At 33.9% G+C, this 19,530-nt stretch overlaps 1 protein-coding gene across 7 annotated transcripts in view; it reads right to left on the minus strand.

The window, feature by feature from the left end:
* LOC149073001 (RIMS-binding protein 2-like) overlaps positions 1–19,530 on the minus strand; it is a 240,323-nt gene that overhangs the window by 23,005 nt on the left and 197,788 nt on the right. The gene's annotated exons all lie outside the window — the stretch shown is intronic.

A 19,530-nucleotide genomic window follows, 5' to 3' on the forward strand; every position in this document is an offset into this window, starting at 1 on the left:
TGATAATTTGGAATTTATTAAAAATTAAGCCAAAATTAAGGAATAAAGCAATAGAATATTAATGAGAAAGAGTTCCAGAGTTAATGACAATTCAGAATAAAGAAAACTTCAGAATAAGTCAAATATTGCTATAATTTGCCCCCCCCCCCCTGTGTCTGACTGAAGGCCCATTTGATGAGGCCAAACAGAGCGATCCTGACAGTGGCATCAAAGATGGGAATTGCAGTGGATACGCAAGCATTCATGGTATTTTACAAGATGATTCTGGGCACTCCCCAGTAATTACTCAGAAATCAAAATTCTCTCCAAAATTAAGCTCAAGCCAAGTATTTCATGGGTGCATAAATGAATCCCAATGAATTTGGTCTTGATCATCATCATATTCACATCAAGTTCACATTTTGATCTCAGATTTACAAGTTTGAGTTTGCAAAATTTCAAAGTGCATCAAATGCCCATTTAACCCATATTCACATGATTAATTGGAATCAAAAGTTTTCGGAGTGAAACTTCTTTAGGATCACTATGTGGTGAATTTGTTTCGTAGAAAATCAGTGTCATGGTTAATAGTCATCATAGAAGTTTCACTTCTATTGTGCGAGATTTCAAGCTGTTTTCTTTAAATAAATATTCTATCTCATAATTGGTAACATACAAGGAAAAAATATAAGATTTACATGTCATTTTATAAATTTCAATACATCATTTTTAACCTTTAATGCTTTTGTTCTCGCTCCTTCCAATGAAATGTATTTTTTCCCCTTACTGCGAGAATTCACTAAAAGTGGAAGCCTGGGGTTTTTGTGAAAAACAGGGAAAAAGAGATTATTCTACTTGGATTATTTTTTATATGCTTCCAAGTACAAAGAATTACGTGCAAAAACAGGTTTTAGTGATTTGATAACAAAGATGATGTAGTATATGGAATTGGGGGCCATCTATGATTGAATATCAGTCATTACAGTAGGTAGCAATTCTCAGCCAAGGAACAATCATTTGATACCTTGTTTGTTTCTCATTTTAAAATAAGACTCATTTCTTTAATTGACAGATTTTAAAACTTCTTCCATTAGGGACTGTTTATATATCTTTATAGGTAAAACTATGTTTCGTAGGAGCCATGGGTGCTTGAGCACCTCCAGAATTTTTTGCCATAAGTCTAAGCAGATCAGAATTTATGAAGGTTTTAACAACCCGCTGTTGTGAAGATGAATTTTTTGAAAAGAAAGAAAATTCAACTGCCTTTGCGGGGAATCAAACCCACGTCCTTTCACTTTCCAGGTGAACGCCCAAGATTAATAGACTACAAATGCAACGAATCACTCAATCTTTCCTAGGAGCTCATGTGCACTGAGTGGGACCATACATGGATGGCCGGACCTGACTCAGGCCAAGCTCACAACTGCTGACGCTGCCACCAGATGGCGACTTATACAAGGATGACGTCACTCTCCACTACCATATGAAGGTTTTTAACAACTGGCTATTGAGGAGATGAATTTTTTAGAGAGAGAAAATTCAACTGTCAACAGCTGGATTTGTCTTCACAATGAGTGATGTCATCCTTGTATAAGTCGCCATCTGGTGGCAGCATCGGCAGTTGTGAGCTTGGCCTGAGTCAGGTCAGGCCTTCCATGTACGGTCCCGTTCAGTGCACATGAGCTCCAAGAAAAGATTGAGCGATTCGTTGCCTTTGCAGTCTAGTGCATTGGTTCGATTCCCTGCAAAGGCAGTTGAATTTTCTCTCTTTCACAAAAAATTCATCTTCGCAACAGCCAGTTGTGTAATCATCCAGTTGTGACATCATCCTTGTATAAGACCAGAATTAAAAACCAGAATTCTTACATGAAGCTTAAGCCGAGCACCACTGGTCAAATCTTCTAATGCCCGCTGAATTTAATCCCTTCCTCTTAACCTGAATATTTAGATTCTAGAACCATGCATAAATCAACAACCTTGAATGGAACATTTACAAAATAAAAAAAATACAAAATGAGAAATTGATCCTCAAATGTAACTTATTGTCAAAAAAGAACTTTAGTTATAATGGAAAAAGATAACTATACAGGGTGAATTTGACCTATTCTGCCAAATGAAGGGGGTTAATAGACGAGCCCAAGTGGCTCATGAAAGAACCCACCAACCCTGTCCTATCTCAAACTGTTTTGAGTTATGGTGGATAATCGATTATGGAAAAAATATATGTCAAGGCTAATGAAACCTGCACTCGTGAAGTTTCTGTAAGACCTACACACCTAAGCACATATTTGGAAAGAACCTTATAAAATGACGTCATTTTCATAGAAATATCTGGATTTATTGATGAGCTGCAAGCACTGAAAGACTGGCAAAGTTCAAAATCAAATTATCACCAAAATTTTTCATCGCCAATTACGCAAACACCCTACTAACTGCAATCTATCAAATTTACCAAAACTTGTGCATTGTACTAGCTTTCAAAGGAGTCTACAAGAAACCATATTAATGTTCTGGCTCAGGAGAAATTTAGCCTTTTGTTTGTAACACATCACTGAAAAACAACATTTGTCAAAGTAGATATTAGACAAAGATTTGGAATTGGCGGTTACAGCTTCCCGGCAACAATTTGATTTTGCAGAAAAAATTGTATAAGGTGACATAATAGGATCATGGACATCTGCATTTAATGGCAAGCTTTAATCGCTGAGAGGTTGCAGTGAAAAATCGAATTGTGACCAAAACCTACTAAAACTACTTCGACTAATGCACACTTCAGTGATGTATTGTGAACAAAAGACGAAATTTCTCCTGAACCAGAACACCAATATGGTTTATTGTAGGATCTTTTGAAAGCTGGTGCAATGGAAAAGTTTTTGGTAAATTTGCCCGATTGTAGACAGAAGAATATTTGCGTAATTGGTGATGAAAAATTTTGGCAACAATTAAATTTTGAACTTTGCCAATCTTTTAGCACTTGTAGCTCTCGAATAAATCCAGATATTTTGATGAAAATGATGTCATCTTATAGAATTTTTTCTGTTCTTTCCAAATCTGTGCATAGTTTGACTGTATGCTTTGCAGAAACTTCACAAATTTGTTTTTCAGACTTGACACATTTCTCTTCCATAATCGAATATCCCCTACAACTCAAATGGTTGGAGATAGGACAGGGTTGGCAGAGTGTTTCGTTTTCCACTTTGTCTCGTCTATCACCCCCTTTTGTTACTCAGAACAGGTCATGTTCACCCTGTATATATGTCATACGAACTATGGATGAGACCTTAGATCATAGTCTCCCAAACTTTTTGTTCCATCGCCCCCCCCCCTCATCAGAAATTTTTTTCCCTCATCGCCCCCCAACTCAAGAAAACCCATATGATCCTATGTTAAATCAGTAGGTTTTATCGCCCCCTTGGACCATTCTACCGCCCACCAGGGGGCGATATTGCCCACTTTGGGAAACACTGCCTTAGATTGTATTTATGGATACGCTCAAGCTCAAAAACCTGTCATGCTGGGATCGGTCACTGAATGCTGGGGCTGATTGGTTGCTAAGATTAACCATACATTTTGTATGCTCCAATTGGCAGGGTTGGAGTTGTTTGATTAGCCAATCCCTTCATTCTGCTCTTTACCCAAACCGGAAAGAGACTCTTTCCATTGCCAAGGACCCATGTCCAACTTACAAGCCTTCCTTTCTCATATTGTAGCATTTCAGAAGTCTAAAAAAAAATCTATGGAACCTCTGTATAGGCAAGGAGAAAAACTGTCTAAAGTTTGTCAGTATCTCATTTTTTTGACTGAAGGAAATGGTCAATCAAACAACTCAGACACTGACAATCAAGTGGAGCATTTTGGATGTGCTGTAATTTTCTTACAACCAATCACCCTCAGTGCACATTGACTAATTTCAGCATGGAAATTCCATTCCAGTCAAACTGATTCATAAACACAGTCTGAGATCTTGAAGAAGTATCATTAATAAATGAATCATTAACACTTAAATGACCGCATATTATTTTCCCATAGGCTTACTCTAAGACAGGCGATTTTCTCGTTTGCAAATGAAAAACCAATACATATAGGAAATTAAAAATCGAGAAATCTCTTTGCCAGTCTTTTACGTCTCAGCAATGAAACATGACAAATTTCGTGAGCGATCATTTGAGTGTTAATGAAGAACAATCAATAAATTTGATGCCACTTTATATAGGACTTTTTCTGCTCTTTTCAAATATGTTCTTAGTTCGTGTTTAGTTCTCTTAGAAACTTCACAAATGCAGGTTTTTTTAGACTTGACACATATTTTTTCCATAATCTATTACCCATCATAACTTGAAACAGTTTGAGATAGGACAGGGTTGGTGGGGTTTTTCATGGTCGACTTGGGCTCGTCTATGACCCCCTTTTGTTTGGCAGAATAGGTCGGATTCACCCTGTATAATGCCTAATTAACTGCTAGCAAAGTAAATGATGCTGAATAATCATAGGCGTGAACTTGTATCCAATCCTTGAGCCCAAGCCCACTCAACATACACCAATAATCTCCAATTCAGATTAAATTATGCAGGGTTATAGACTTCTGCCATCTTGATAATATAAAAATATTGGGTTTAGCCCTCCTTCCCCACCTCACAATACCTTTGAGCCCGCCTCATATTTTCCATAGCTTTACACCTTTGCATATTGTATTTGATATCATTTCTAATTTGATAATTTGTTAAATCCTCTCTCTATGAAATTGTTCTAATGTACAACCCTTCAAGCAAAGACAAGCATGGAAAAAAAAGAAAAAGATTTCAAGTGAAAAACGTGTTTAAATCTTTACTCACACAAAAAATTCTCAAGGTCTACTCTCAAATCAGTCCACATACCTTGGCAAGTGAAAGAATGGTGTTTATATTTCTTCCATCGAACTTCCAACATAATGTTACATCAGAAACATTGGATGGGTTAATATACAGTAAATTACTGAGAAATATTTTCCTGAATTCATTTTGAACTTGAACAACCCATGCTGAGATTGCATTTAATTAATTAAAAATTTAACATTTCTATTTAGAAATCTAATTAGTTTTACTAACTAACTTTTATTATTATTTTTATGATTTTAAATATAAAGCAAAGAACATCAGTATTAATGTTTTTATAAAAAATTCAATCAAAAAATATATTTTAATAGCTTCAAACTTCCAAAAATTTGAAAAAAAAGAAAAGGCGTGTGCATCCTCATAAAAAGGGGCACTGCAGATAGCACACAGAGAGATTAATTGGACAGATGATTGGTTAAATACCACTATTAAACTTACAAGTTCTAATACATTTGAACATAACTATTTTATCTGAACCACATCTCATTAGGTAAATTTGAATCAATTTCACCAAATAACACCACAGTTAATCTAATATTCATGAAGAGCACCAAAATATTTCAGTTGTTAGCTTTTGAAAAAGCTTGTAAATCAAAAGTTTAGGTTAAGTCAGGAAATGGTTGCATATGTGTGCCAAACAATTCAGCATACAAATAAAGTGACTTTTTATGGATGATAATTGTATTTTGCTCCCTAAAATTACATGGATTAATTATGAAAGTGACTAAGATAATGCCAAAACAAGTTAATTTTATAAGTTTTCTAATTTTTTTTTTCAGTGGTTATGCTATAATTTTGAATGCTTCATTGACTCTACCAAGTTCAATCAGAGTCTGTTCATAATCACATGAAAACCACAGTTAAATTCTATATTTTAGCATCAAATGATAAAAGTAAGATGTATGCTAGTTATTTATATCCTAAACCACATGTGACTATGTTGAATTTGTACTGAAGTCCAAACAACTTAGTTCTCAACTCTTAATTAAGGAACATTGTATGAGAAACAGTGCATATTTATGTGGAAGCAGTTAAAAACTTTGGTAAAACAACATCAATGTGTATAACCTTGAATATTTTTGAGCAAAATTAAAATTATACTAACTCTTGATACTGATAAACAAGCAAATACATTAAAGAAATTGAGGCGATCAACTTATCAATCGGTATTCACAGGTTTATTTTTATGACTATGACAATGTTGGAAATCTATAATATTGTCATACATATGAAATGATGTAGTGAATAAAATAATAATAAAACTTGTTTCAATAACTAGAAATATAGGTAATGCTACAATAAAATCTCAAATCTTTTTTAAAGTACATGCAAAAATAAAGTTTTTTTAAACATTTTCAACATTTATTATACATATTTTACTCAATGATAAAAACTTCACTTTATGGTTAACCTGTCAGAGAAATTCAAAAATAATATCTACAATTTTTTTAAGGAACTGCATGCTCTAGTTAAGCACAAAAACACTGATGCAGAAACTGGTTTGCTAATATTATTTGAAAAAATGTTTGTTCTAATATTTATCAAATATATAGAATTTTTTACAAAGCTGGTTCTTTTTCTCAAAAAAGAAAACCGATGTCTGTAATTTTTTACAGAAAAAAACCAACCTGAAATCTCCCAAAATATATAAAAAATATAGCAAGCAAACTTAAAATCAGTGAAAAACTTTATATATATACAGAAAAGAATTATTTTAAGAAAAAGGAAAAAAAATGAATTTTATATGAGAGTGAAATAGAACCTATGCAGTGGGTCTTCATCGGGGGAACCCCATGCATGGTTCAAAAAGTGTAGGTATTTCTGAAGGGTGGCTATGCCTAATTGCATTAAAAATGCCAACCCTTGTTCCCAGATGCCTGCCTTCTCAAAAACATGTTTGATGAAAAAAAGACAATGAAAAAATGTTAAAAATGCAATATTAGAAAACATATATATAGAACTTAAGACTAAGTATCCCCTGATGAAGACCCACGGCATAGGTTCTATATTTCACTCTCATAAAATTCAATTTTTTCCTTTTTCTTAAAATAATTCTTTTTTTGTATATATATATGCTATATATATTTTTGAAAGAACAAGTGAGCAGTACTTCCGCTTTTGTCATTCAAAAGATACTTTTTCACTACCTCTTCATTTTTTATTTTCATTTCTCTTGTATTTTTATCATTTCTATGTGTATATATATATATATATATATGTATATATATAGGTTTAACTAGTGCAATTTGGTATTTGGTGCATCTCTGAAGTGGTTTAGTCATGATTTACATAAGACAAAAATGTCCTATTTCTTTGCTTTGATTTATCATTCAAGAGCATGAATCCCTCCCATCTAGCTGGTTCAAAGTTATGGAGATTAAATTATAAATTTTCTAATAAAATATCATTAGGAGATACACACACAATGAAGATGCACTAGGGAAAAACACTGAGCCAGGTTAGAATAAAAAATTTGATTGCTATCAAATACTACTGATATAAATGACTAAGATTTGATAACAGTAAAATTTTATGTGCATATACATTTTCAAATACAGTCAACTGTCTCTAACTCAAATTGTGTATACTTTGAAGTTATTTCAATCTTGTGCCATATATTTCTATAATTTGGAGTTCTATAAACTTATATCAGATTCTAGAAGCACTTCAAGATATTGATATTGAAGTTTAATAGTACAGTATGAAGATATTACACAGTAAAAAGTAGAAAAACTCTAATTACTCTAACAACGCTCTAATAAACGCTAATTTACTCTAACAAAAAATATCTATGAAAGTGCCATAATAAAAAAATGTTACAAAATTGAAATAGTACAGATGAAATTGTAAAAAAACTGAAAAAACAGTAATTGTGAACAGTTATAAGGCCATTGATTGGTTGAAAGTCTTTTTGACTCTCAACTTCATCTGTTTTATTTCGATTTTGCTTAGGTTTTTTTTTCAAAAACTTCTAGTCAAATAAAAAATATTTTACTGGCAAAGTAAGAAATCTGGTATTATATAGAATGCCTTAACAGAGATGCCACTGACGAGCTATAGCATGTCAAACTGGGACGTCTTAGGAGCATCATGGGCGCCTGGGCCAAGTGATTTTTCTGTGGCCCTACTTAGAAAATTCTGAAAAAATTCAACTACTTCTCATTTTTCTGAGGCCCCCGGACAGTGCCCCATGCATTAAGATGGTACTAATGTCCAATACGCAGAATTTTGAAAAAGGAAGCATAAAAATTTGGTTCACGAATCCCATGGGATGCATTCTTTCTTAGTTCCAAGAAGAAAAAAAGGTATAGAGAGAGAACCTCCCAACGTCTTTCTTTTCTCTCTTTCTACCAGTAAAGTACTACCAGTTGAAAAGTAGTTTTACTGCTCTGATGTGCAAATGAAGCATTTTACTTTACCGTATTATATTGATATAAAACACGGGTTGTTGAAGAATAAGATGACAAGATATATATTGTGTCCCTGAATGAGAGGCCATATATACTGTATTTTTGAATTTTGGAGAGTTTTTCCTGTGGTTCACATACCGGAAATTATCGTACAGTACAGTACTTCCTACAGTATTTGTGGCTATCTACCATCATTCAAAGACATAGTCTATATGGCGTGAATTCACTTCATTCCTGCAAGATTGCGAATGCAAATTTTTTTAAAAATTTTAAAGGCTTTGTTGTCCCCATTTTGCATCGCAAACATCAGGGGTGTGTATGTAGAATCAGCCTTTGGAGGGGTACAAGGAATTTTTCCACAGAAATTTTTGGTCACTAACACTCAAAAAGAATTTCAAATTAACAAATTGTACAAGAATTTGTTTTCTTTTCAATATTTTAATTTTCCACAAAATATTTAAAAATTATTTTAATTTTATGTCTTTTTCGGAGAGGAACACACACGGGCCCTCATGCCTTCTTTAGATTTGGAACCCACGATTGCACAGTGGCGATTGGCTACATACCATTTTCTAAGGTTTCCCATTTTTGAGTTGGCTATCCCTTTGAAAAAAAAAGCTCTGTTGGCCACACAGACCTCCAATACAAATACGTATTCATTAAATTTCAAATCCATACATTAGCAATTTTGATTACAGATGACACCACCTACTGAACACAAGACACGCCAACTGCTGGACACACACACAAGCATATTGTTAAGTTCTGCCAACACAAATCTGACATAGCTCCCATATTTAGGTGGCAGTTAAATGGTGGTTGTAGATTAGAGTTGTAGACCATCAGGGAGGGATGAGAAAATCCTTCCACCAGGAAATCGCTTCGCAAGAATTTGCATGAATAGGGAATAAGAAGATAAGCATCAATCTCATTTGTTTAAATTTAATCAGAAGATAATATTGAAAGAGCTAAGGTTTTTTCTGAAATGAAAAATTAATCGCAAGAGAATTTATAGAGAGATTTATTAGTAAATATATAAATGTGTTATTTGTTTTAGATTTATTGCATGTGTAAAATTCCATATGTTAAATTCTCAGAGTTAACAAGTTTTTTGCAAGCTATGACTTGAAGAAAATTGAAAGTAAAAGAACCTAATCATAAGCTGGTAAATTAATCTATTTTTTTTAATGAACTTTTGTGTTGAACATGTTTTTAGAAATGAATTATTTGTATTAATTAAACAATATTTAGTATTTATTTAATTAATTACACCAGTGAATGATGGGGGATGTACTTTCATTTTTTTTGAGAGGGACTCACTTTCATTCAAAAAGGACCCAGATTTTGCCAATAACCTGGGTACCGGGACAAGGTAAATTAGAGTACAGCAGCATCTCTGCCTTTATATCAAATAAAAGCACAAAGCATAATATGTGATGTACAGCATCACATATTATGCTTTTCTAAGGTACATGTCATAAACTTTGTATATATAAAAAAAGGAAAACATAAAAAATATGTTTTTGCATTTTCCTTGCTACCGAAGTAGAAACTTCATATTGTTATTCTCACCACATTTTTGATATATCAGCATTGATTTTCTTCTGTTTGCTTTTCTAAGGTACATGTCATAAACTTTGTATATATAAAAAAAGGAAAACATAAAAAATATGTTTTTACATTTTCCTTGCTACCGAAGTAGAAACTTCATATTGTTATTCGCACCACATTTTTGATATATCAGCATTGATTTTCTTCTGTTTATATTTTCACCTAAAAGCTAACCGCCTTCCATTTTGGTGTAGAACCAGCATGTTTGTAAAAGAATTTCACCAGCAAAAGAAAAAAAAAAGATTTTAACTCAGTGTGAAATTCTTTAGCGAAGAAACGAGATTGGAAATGGTTCTGTTGGAGATGTTTAGATATGAGCTTGCTATGATGCTTGAGCAGTTTAGTTACATGTTTGCAATTACCATGGCATTTCAATTTCCTTAGAAAACACCCTTTAGTGGTGAATGTTGGGAACTTTTTTGCTCTCAATTTCTTTCCAATCCCTTCATTAAGACTATTAAGACTATTCCTAAAGTTTAATAGCTTTCTGATAGGTAATTATGATTGTAACAGTTCAAAGCAAACAAACTTTAATTAGAGACACCCTGTGAAACTGAAAACTGTGTATAATGCACCTGAATTAAATCAATCATACAGGGTGTAAAAGTTTCTTTCATCAGAAATAACTTGCAAATTGAACAAGCTACCACTCTACTACTTAGATAACAGGAAAACGTGAATACATCCAATCAGATGCAACAAAAAACAGAGAGTAAAAGCTGTGTATAAAATAATAATTGAAGTTAAAATATTTATACAGCCCCTAATAAAAATATGTCAATTGCTAAAAATCATTCTGCTCTCTGTGTATAATATAGAGAAATTAAATTTATAAAAATCTTATATAAAGATACCAAAAGATATATACCCTATAAGATTTAGAGAAAATTTTTCAGAGATAGATGGGCACACACACAGTTGAAATTTTTACTTATGAAATTTAAACTGAACTTTTTGCTTGCGAAATTTAAACGGAATTTTTTGCTTGTGAAATTAAAACTGAATTGTTTACTTATGAAACCTTGCTGAAAATTTTTTAAGCAAAATACTGTTTGAAAAGGGGGAATAAAGAATTTTTTTCTTGCCTGTGATGGAGAATTATATCTTTAACTATTTGCACAGTTTTAGAGTGAAATATAATATCATAAAGAACAAAAAAAAAAAAATTCTTCAAATTTTGAAATCTATCTATGGATAGGCTATAAAAGACCCAGAAACAAAGTCTAAGGCCACAACAGGCAAATTGTCCAAGGAAGTGGCAGAACAAATAAAAAAAATTCATATATTATTGAAAAGATATCAATAACAAATACTAATGAACAACAAAAAAATTAAAATCAACAACAAAAAAATTAAAATGAACAACAAAAAAAGATCTTTCCAAAAAAGAAAATTCACTGCCATAGAATTATTTTTTTTCCTTTTAAATGTGTCTTTTGTGGGGAAATTTATTGATCATTTTTGTAGCACCATGGTCATTTTCTGCACACGAGGGCTAATTAGACCAGGACCTACAATTTATTGCCGATTACGAATGGCAGGCTTGTTTTTTTATACTCATCGAGAGGTTGGTGCGCTAACACCTCGATGGGGGGGACTCCCTGAGGTAGCAATTCTTTGCTGCGGTCAAGTCGCTGTTTTTTTTGTTGTAATCTGTGTCAGGAAAGTTTTCTGACAAGGGCAAACCGGGTATCGAACTCACAACACCTCTAAACATCCTTTGACACCATGAATCCTGCAGGGCTGTCCATAAATCCGTAGGAGTAAGAGGGGGTGGAGATCTCTTCTGAACAGCACGTTGCAAGGCATCCCAGATATGTTCAATAATGTTAATGTCTGGGGATTTAGGTGGCCAGCGGAAGTGTCTTAAGTCAGAAGAGGAGCCACTTTGTAGCAATTCTGGACGTGTGGGGTGTCGCATTGTCCTGCTGAAATTGTCCAAGTCTGTCGGAATGCACAATGGACATGAATGGGTGCAGGCGATCAGACAGGATGCTTACGTACCTCTCACCTGTCAGAGTCGTATCTAGACGTATCAGGGGTCCCATATCACGCCAACTGCACACGCCCCATACCATCACAGAGCCTCCACCAGCTTGAACAGTCCTCTGTTGACATGTAGGGTCCATGGATTCATGAGGTTGTCTTCATACTCGTACACGTCCATCAGCTCGAAGCAATTGGAACCTAGACTCGTCAGACCAGGCAACGTGTTTCCAGTCCTCAACAGTCCAATGTCGGTGTTGTCGGGCCCAGGCGAGGCGTAAAGCTTTGTGTCGTGCAGTCATCAAGGGTACACGAGTGGGCCTTCAGCTCCGAAAGCCAATATTGATGATGTTTCGTTGAATGGTTCGCACGCTGACACTTGTTGATGGCCCAGCATTGAAATCTGCAGGAATTTGCGGAAGGGTTGCACGTCTGTCACGTTTAATGATTCTCGTCAGTCGTCGTTGGTCCCTTTCTTGCATGATCTTTTTCCGGCCTCAGCGATGTCGTAGATTTAATTTTTTACCGGATTCCCGATATTCACGGTACACTCGTGAAAATCGAAATTTCATCGCTACCTCGGAGATGCTATGTCCCATCACTCGTGCGCCGACAATAACACCACGTTCAAACTCACGTAAATCTCGATAACCTGCCATTGTAGCAGCAGTAACCGATCTAACAACTATGCCAGACACTTGTTGTGTTATATAGGCCGACCGCAGCGCCGTATTCTGATTGGTTGCATATCTCTTTATTTGCATACGCATGCCTGTACCAGTTTTTTTAGCTCTTCAGTTTACATCCAAGAGCAAAAAAGAACAGGTAGGTGAGTGTGAAAAGAGAGAAATCTACTTTTGTACCTACTCTATTATCTGTAAGTATTACAGATAAGAGAGAGGGAAAGATAAAAGTATAATAATGGATAAGTATCTCTCTCTCTTATACTTATGTATTATACTGTTTTTCCTTTATTTGTTTTTTTTTCTTTTTTTTCTACTTTTTCTTTCCTTTCTTTTTCTAACATACGGTTATATTAGGACAAGGTTATCATATTTATCACTGATTCGTCAAACAGATCATTCAAATTTCCTGACAATCGCTTGTAAGCAAAGCAATTAAAACATTAATAGAGAGACTTAAATTTTCATTTTCATACTTGAAAAAAATATAAATACAAAGTTGAAATTAATGTTTTACTGCATATATATGTAACTCAAAAGCAGGTTTAGCTAATAATTCCATACTTAATTCTAAGCTTCTTATCTTCAAGCCAACTGGACATTTCAAAAATTAAGAATCCAATCCCATTTTTTAAACTATTCACATGGCAAATAACGTCACCACATTTCTGTATTTCCAGTGTGAAATCTGCACTTATAACATTGACTTCTATGGCGAACATCCTGTGCCTGTCCCTTAAAGTGATGCTGATGATGATTATGATGTTCAATGCAAAAGATCTCATGGAAGAGATTTCTTGTGCACCTTTCAAAGATAGGTCCCGTGTATAAGCCTCTGCATATATCCTCGCAAGCATGTGATCTCCAAAACCGTACAGCATATTCTAGACCAGTTTTTTTGATGTCGCAAACCCCCTGTAGTGAAGGTCAATGCTTACAAACTCCCCTTTTAGTGAATTTCAATTTTGAACCACCTCCCACCCCCCCCCAAAAAAATCCAAAATACATATATATATATATATATATGTATATATTTTGATAATTTTCTTTAAGAATTTGGGTATCACAAAAAATAGAAGTGATAAATTATAATTTCCTTGCATTAAATGTGCCGTTCATGTATTGGTAGTAAATTAAAATAATTCTTTGGACCCCTTACAAAGTACTTAAAGATTTTTTGCAGATTGAAAAACACTGCTCTAGACAAAAATGAATTATGCTGTGTAGAAGCGGAAGTATGACTTTAGGAGAATGTAAAAGAGATCTTATTGAATAAAAAATGTCAAATTTTACAACCTCTCAAATGATAATTTGCATTCAAATGGTTAAAAGCTCTATGCTAAGCAAAAATATTTAATACACTTATTTTCTTAACTATTAAGAAATAATCTGAAACACAAAACAATAAATCACTGAAAATATAAATCAGTTACACAACAGTCAGAAAACAGTTTTAAGAAATTAATTTCAAAATGATGCATTTGTTAGCTTAAAAAAAAAAGAGGAAAAAAAAGCAAATTTGAGTTTGAGAAAATGAATCTTAAGCAAAAAATAAATTACTTAAAAAAGAGAAGTTATGAATGAAAAGAATAGTTGGACGGTTTTTATATAAAAGAAACCAAGCGCCATTTTTAACATTTCTGAGATATACCGACATCTAAAGGTTGAATTGAAAGAGGTGGTATTTTTTATCTAAATAGAACCAAGTGAAATATAGGCTGTGATACTGTCTGTGCACGCGTGAGCCAACTACCAAACTGAAGAGATAACTTTAAATAGCTTTTTCTCAGTTTTGATTCAATGGCGCTTGGTTCTTTTTATATAAAAGTCATCCAATTAGCATATGAAGCCTTATAACAGGAGTAGCCGGCTCGCCATGATATCAATAGTGGAATGAGAAAGTTTTTCTTTAATTTTTGAAAAAAGCTTTTAAATTTTTTACTTAATCTCTTCAATTTTAAATCATCTTTTTGATATCAATAATCAGTAGGCTACAAAACTTATATTCTATATAGTAGGCCTTTTGAACAATATTTAGATGATAATATTTTATTCAGTGTGTTTTATTTTGTTTTTCACTTTGAAAAAACCAAACTGTGAAGGTGCCGACACAAAGGAAACATTGGAGGTAGTGACATACAGGGGTTGGACAAAATAATATGAACACCTGTGAAAAAAACAACACTCGAGGGAACCTGTCGTATACTCCCGCCCTCTAGTGTGGAAGATTGCCACTTAGCGGGCGAGAATGTGCACACATCAGTCTAGTCATAGCAGCGATAGAATTTGGATGCAATGTATATTGGGGCGTTAAAACTTTGTTATGGCTGACCCCACAGATTTCAAAAAGGCATGATTGTTGGAGCCCATCTTGCCAGGGCCACATTAACGAAAACGGCCACCCTTGTTGGTGTCGGGAGAAGTACCGTGTTGATGGTAATGATAGCCTATAGCAAACAGGGAAAGACATCATCTACCAAGCATAACAGTGGCCGAAAGTCGAAGATGCCTGATAGAGACAGAAGGATTTTGAAGCAGAGTGTGGCCAGAAAGCACAAGACAACCGTGTCCCAGATAACATCTGAGATGAACACACATCTACAGGAAGGTGTATCGACAAAAACTATCCGCCGTGAACTGCATGCAGCAAGCATACAAGGTAGAGCGACTATTCCAAAATCATTGGTGACACCATGCAATGCCTTGAAACAACGAACATGGCGTCACGGACATAAGAATTGGACACAACAACAATGGGAGAGTGTCATCTGGTCAGACGAATCGTCGTTCACACTATTCAAGACTAATGGACATGTTTACGTTTGGAGAACGCCAGCACAAGCCTATGAGGTTGATTGTCTCCTTCCTACTGTTAAGCATGGAGGGGGATCAGTGATGCTGTGGGGTGCGATCTCTCACCGTGGTCTCAGCCCACTTGTTGTCCTGGATGGGCGGGTTAATGCATCAGTTTATCTCAGTATTCTGGCCGACCATCTTCATCCAATGGTGCAATATTTGTTCCCTGATTCTTGACCTGTGTTTCAAGATGTAATTCGCCCGTTCACACTGCTGTAATTGTCAGAGACTGGTTTGATGAACACGATGATGAACTGCAACACCTCGTGTGGCCCGCTCAGTTCCCTGATCTTAATATAATTGAACTTTTGTGGGGTATTTTGGAGGCCAAACTGTGCAGTAGGTTTCCACCTCCAAAGACACGTTCTGAATTAGTGATGTTTTTGCAGGAGGAGTGGCAACGTATCCCTGCGACTGTTGTGCATGACTTGTATTTGTCCATCCCAAGATAGATACAAGCTGTAATTAATGCAAAAAGAGGGCCAACAGCCTATTAATAAAAATTTTTTCTCATTTCACAGGTGGTCATATTATGTTGTCCAACCCCTGTAGGACTGCTGGATGTCCCATATTTACAAGATTCAAGGGTGTCCGCAAGAGGAGGAGGAAATATGCATTGCAGTATATATTTGTGATTATCATAAGCAAGGGCGGGCTTAAGTATTTTGCGGCCCGGTGAAAAAACAGTTTTGTGGCCCCCCTCAAACAGGTTCTGCCAAAACCCTAAGCCAATTTCAGATCTTAAATGTCTGAATTTCAAGTCTTGAACAATATTTTAAGCAATTGCTTTGTTAAGTCAAAGTGTAAATTAAAGTTATTTTTAAAGTCAAAATGTAATTGAATCTCTTTTATCTTGGTTTGTGGCCCCTAAAATTTAGTGGCCCGGTGCAGCTACACCCTTCTCACCTGCTAAAGTCTGGCCCCTATCATAAGAAATGACTCAGTTCCCTCTGAAAGTTTATTGAGAGGGGGGTGAACCAAGTACCCTGAGTCCCGTCCCTAGGTACCAGTGCCTATGCCCAACACATAGTCTGCATATAAGAATAAGATATAATGAAATAATAACCAAATACCCACAATAACCAAATTTAATTACAATAAAAAATTTGAAAATATTTTCCTCCAAAAAGTGACAAAATGTACATTTTTTACAAAAATGACAAGACTGATGATTTATATTTAAAAAAAATCAGTGTTCTGGAAATACAACATGTATAGTCTGCATATTAAAAATTAAGAGAGTGGCACACTCATCGTAAATAGTGTAAATAAGGACACAATTTGGAATAACCACTGAGAAAATGTTTGATTCTGGCAGCCATGAATGTTTTCATAGCCATTGAGAATCAGCTGCAAACTTTCAGCTCTAAATCAAATTAGCCTTTGAAGTACATGAAATGATCATTCAACTTAATTAATGCATATTGAGAGGAATAGAATAAAATAAAAGGAATACTTAAAATGTATGATTTAATATCTATACTAATTTTTACATTGGTGTTTAAAATCACAGGTAGATCAAATTCTTAGTTTGTATGAGTTGACTTGATTTAGAAAATTTGATGTTTCAATATAAAAAAAAAATTACACTAGTTTCAATTCATCTCCCCTTATACACTGAATTGTGTGTGTGTGGGTAAAAATTATATACCAAATGTCGAATTATAACTGTGTCCCAAGACCTTAGAGCAGAATTGATTTATATGAAAGCACCCCCCCCCCTTCCCTTCTTTGTGCATGTATATATTCTTTTATACTCCTAGCTTCAAACTATCTGAGACTTCCGACTTAGTTCAGAAAATTAACTTTATGATTTCTCAACATAGGTTTTATGAAAACAAAATTTAAGCAGAAAAGCTTGAAATGATGCATTTGAAAATGTCATCAACTTGTTTATCATTTCTGACTCAGAAATTATAATACGTTCAAAATTCAAATATAGAAAAAAAATTATTTGTGAATTGCCCTGTTAAAGCCATTAAGCCATTCACTATTGCTAAGTTTTTCATTATTACTTACTTTACTCAATTTAAATAACACATTTGCTAAAAAATTAAAAGAAAACATTTCAAAAACTCAAACTTGTTTAACTGCTTAAAGGGTATGAGAAAGGATATTTCCATACTTTGAAAATAAAAACTTCAATAAGTGTTAACAGAATTTTTCCAAATTGTAATTTTTTTTTCACAATGATAATTAAAAAAAATACTATTGTTACATTTTAATTTCATAAACCGTTATAATGCAAACAGAAGATAGAAAACAGCACTGTATAGATGTTTCTCGTATTTAAATTAGTTCATAAATACTGCTGTCAACATTTGCTGCATCATGTGTCTGAGTGTTTGATGCTTACAAGTTCATATACGTACACAAGGTGTCCCCTAGAGACTGCATAACATTTACTAGACAATAATTCTTGCTCAAAACGGATTTAAAGTGTTCAAAGAACCATACCTCTATTATTGTAATTTTCTAAGAAAAAGTGATGATAATTAAATTAAACAGAATTTATTGTCATGTGATGACAAATGATTTTGATTAGATCATTTTTGTCACACCAATTGTCATTTTCTGCGCAAGAATTAATTAGACTAGGACTACTTATAGCTAATTCTGAATAATTTTTTTCTTCCATGTGTGTCACCAAGAGGTTAGTGTGCTAACCCTTAGGTGCAAGCATTTCTTGTCATAGACAAAACAATTTGTGTCTCCTTGCTCACCTTTCACAATTTCTGCCTGTGTCAGAAAAGTTTTATCGGAGACATGAGAAAGTTTGAGATGCATATACTGTATGTGATAATGATGATATAAAAAAAATGTTCAAAATTAATTTTGCTTGCTTGTGTCACAGAAATGCTGACTGAACACCTTTCAAAGGTGGTATCCACAAAACTGAATGCAATTAAGTTTATTAGTATTATTGCTATAGTAAATGGGTTTGATACAATAAATCCTTCCAGATGATGTTATAAAAATAAATCCAAGGGAACCACATCTGGTTATTATGGCGGGGGGAGGACACTAAAATGGACACAATTCAGAGATGTGACATCATAGATCATGTAGTTAAAAACTTATGAGTTATATTTAGTGTTAAAAACTTAGTAGTATTATAAACTTAGGGTTCTTTTTTTTGACACTTTTTATCAACTCAAAGCAAGGGCTCTTGGTCTACAGATTTTATGCTATCTTTAAGACACACTCCATATAAAATATATACAACTATTGCAGAAATATAATTTAATGTCTATCTAAATTTAACCTCTGAGCATCGCTTATAATAAATACCATTGAATCCTTGAATTTTAAAATATTTTCAATTTCTTTCTTGGATAATTTTATTCACCTACATCCATGAGCATTTTGTTAGCTTAGCCATAAGTTTTTAATTTTGAGTACTTCACACTATTAAAAAATCAAATTTTTGAATGTCTATATTCATAATTTAGGTTTTTGAATTTGAAAATTTGCAAGATCATTCTTGCTATAACTGAGCTACTATAAACGTTAGCACTATCTAACTGTGAATACGTAATAATGAATCTATGAAAAGTATATGAGAGAAAACACTATAAGCTGGAAAAATTCCGAATTTCATGGTTTGTATAAAAGTACTTTCAATGACTGATTATTCTCTGTGAAATTTATGCAAAACATCAATTTTTTTAAACAGAAATGAAGTGAAATTGACAGTAGTCAAATGTGTTTTTGGTATATTTTTTAGAATTGTGTCATCAAATAAAATTTTTTTATAAGAATATAAACTGTAGCGAAATGATTCACTTTTTCTTTACCATTCAAGTTGTCAACTTGATCCATGAGGCAGGCCATTTTATAAGAAATTCAAATTTTCCAAATAGGCCACTTTGAAGAAAGGCATCCAACAGTGTAGTGGGAGTCATAATGATGACAAGAAAAACAATATGTCATTGCCCATAAGTGAATGTTTTTCTCTTTACTGGTGGGCCAAATAGAAAGGCTAGTGGGCCAAAAACCCTACAAGTGAATGTGTTAAAAAAGGCTTGCCATGAGAAGCATTCTATATTGTTAAAAATTATTATGTCAAACTCATTTATCATATTTATTGGTTTTTCTAACAGCAGTTTAAAGAAAATTTTTAATATTGAGCCT

The sequence above is a fragment of the Pholcus phalangioides genome, unplaced genomic scaffold (genome assembly GCF_987345545.1).
Source record: "Pholcus phalangioides strain wild (caught in Gottingen) unplaced genomic scaffold, Ppha-v1.0 ptg000017l_1, whole genome shotgun sequence".
In the NCBI taxonomy this organism is placed as follows: Eukaryota; Metazoa; Arthropoda; class Arachnida; order Araneae; family Pholcidae; genus Pholcus; species Pholcus phalangioides.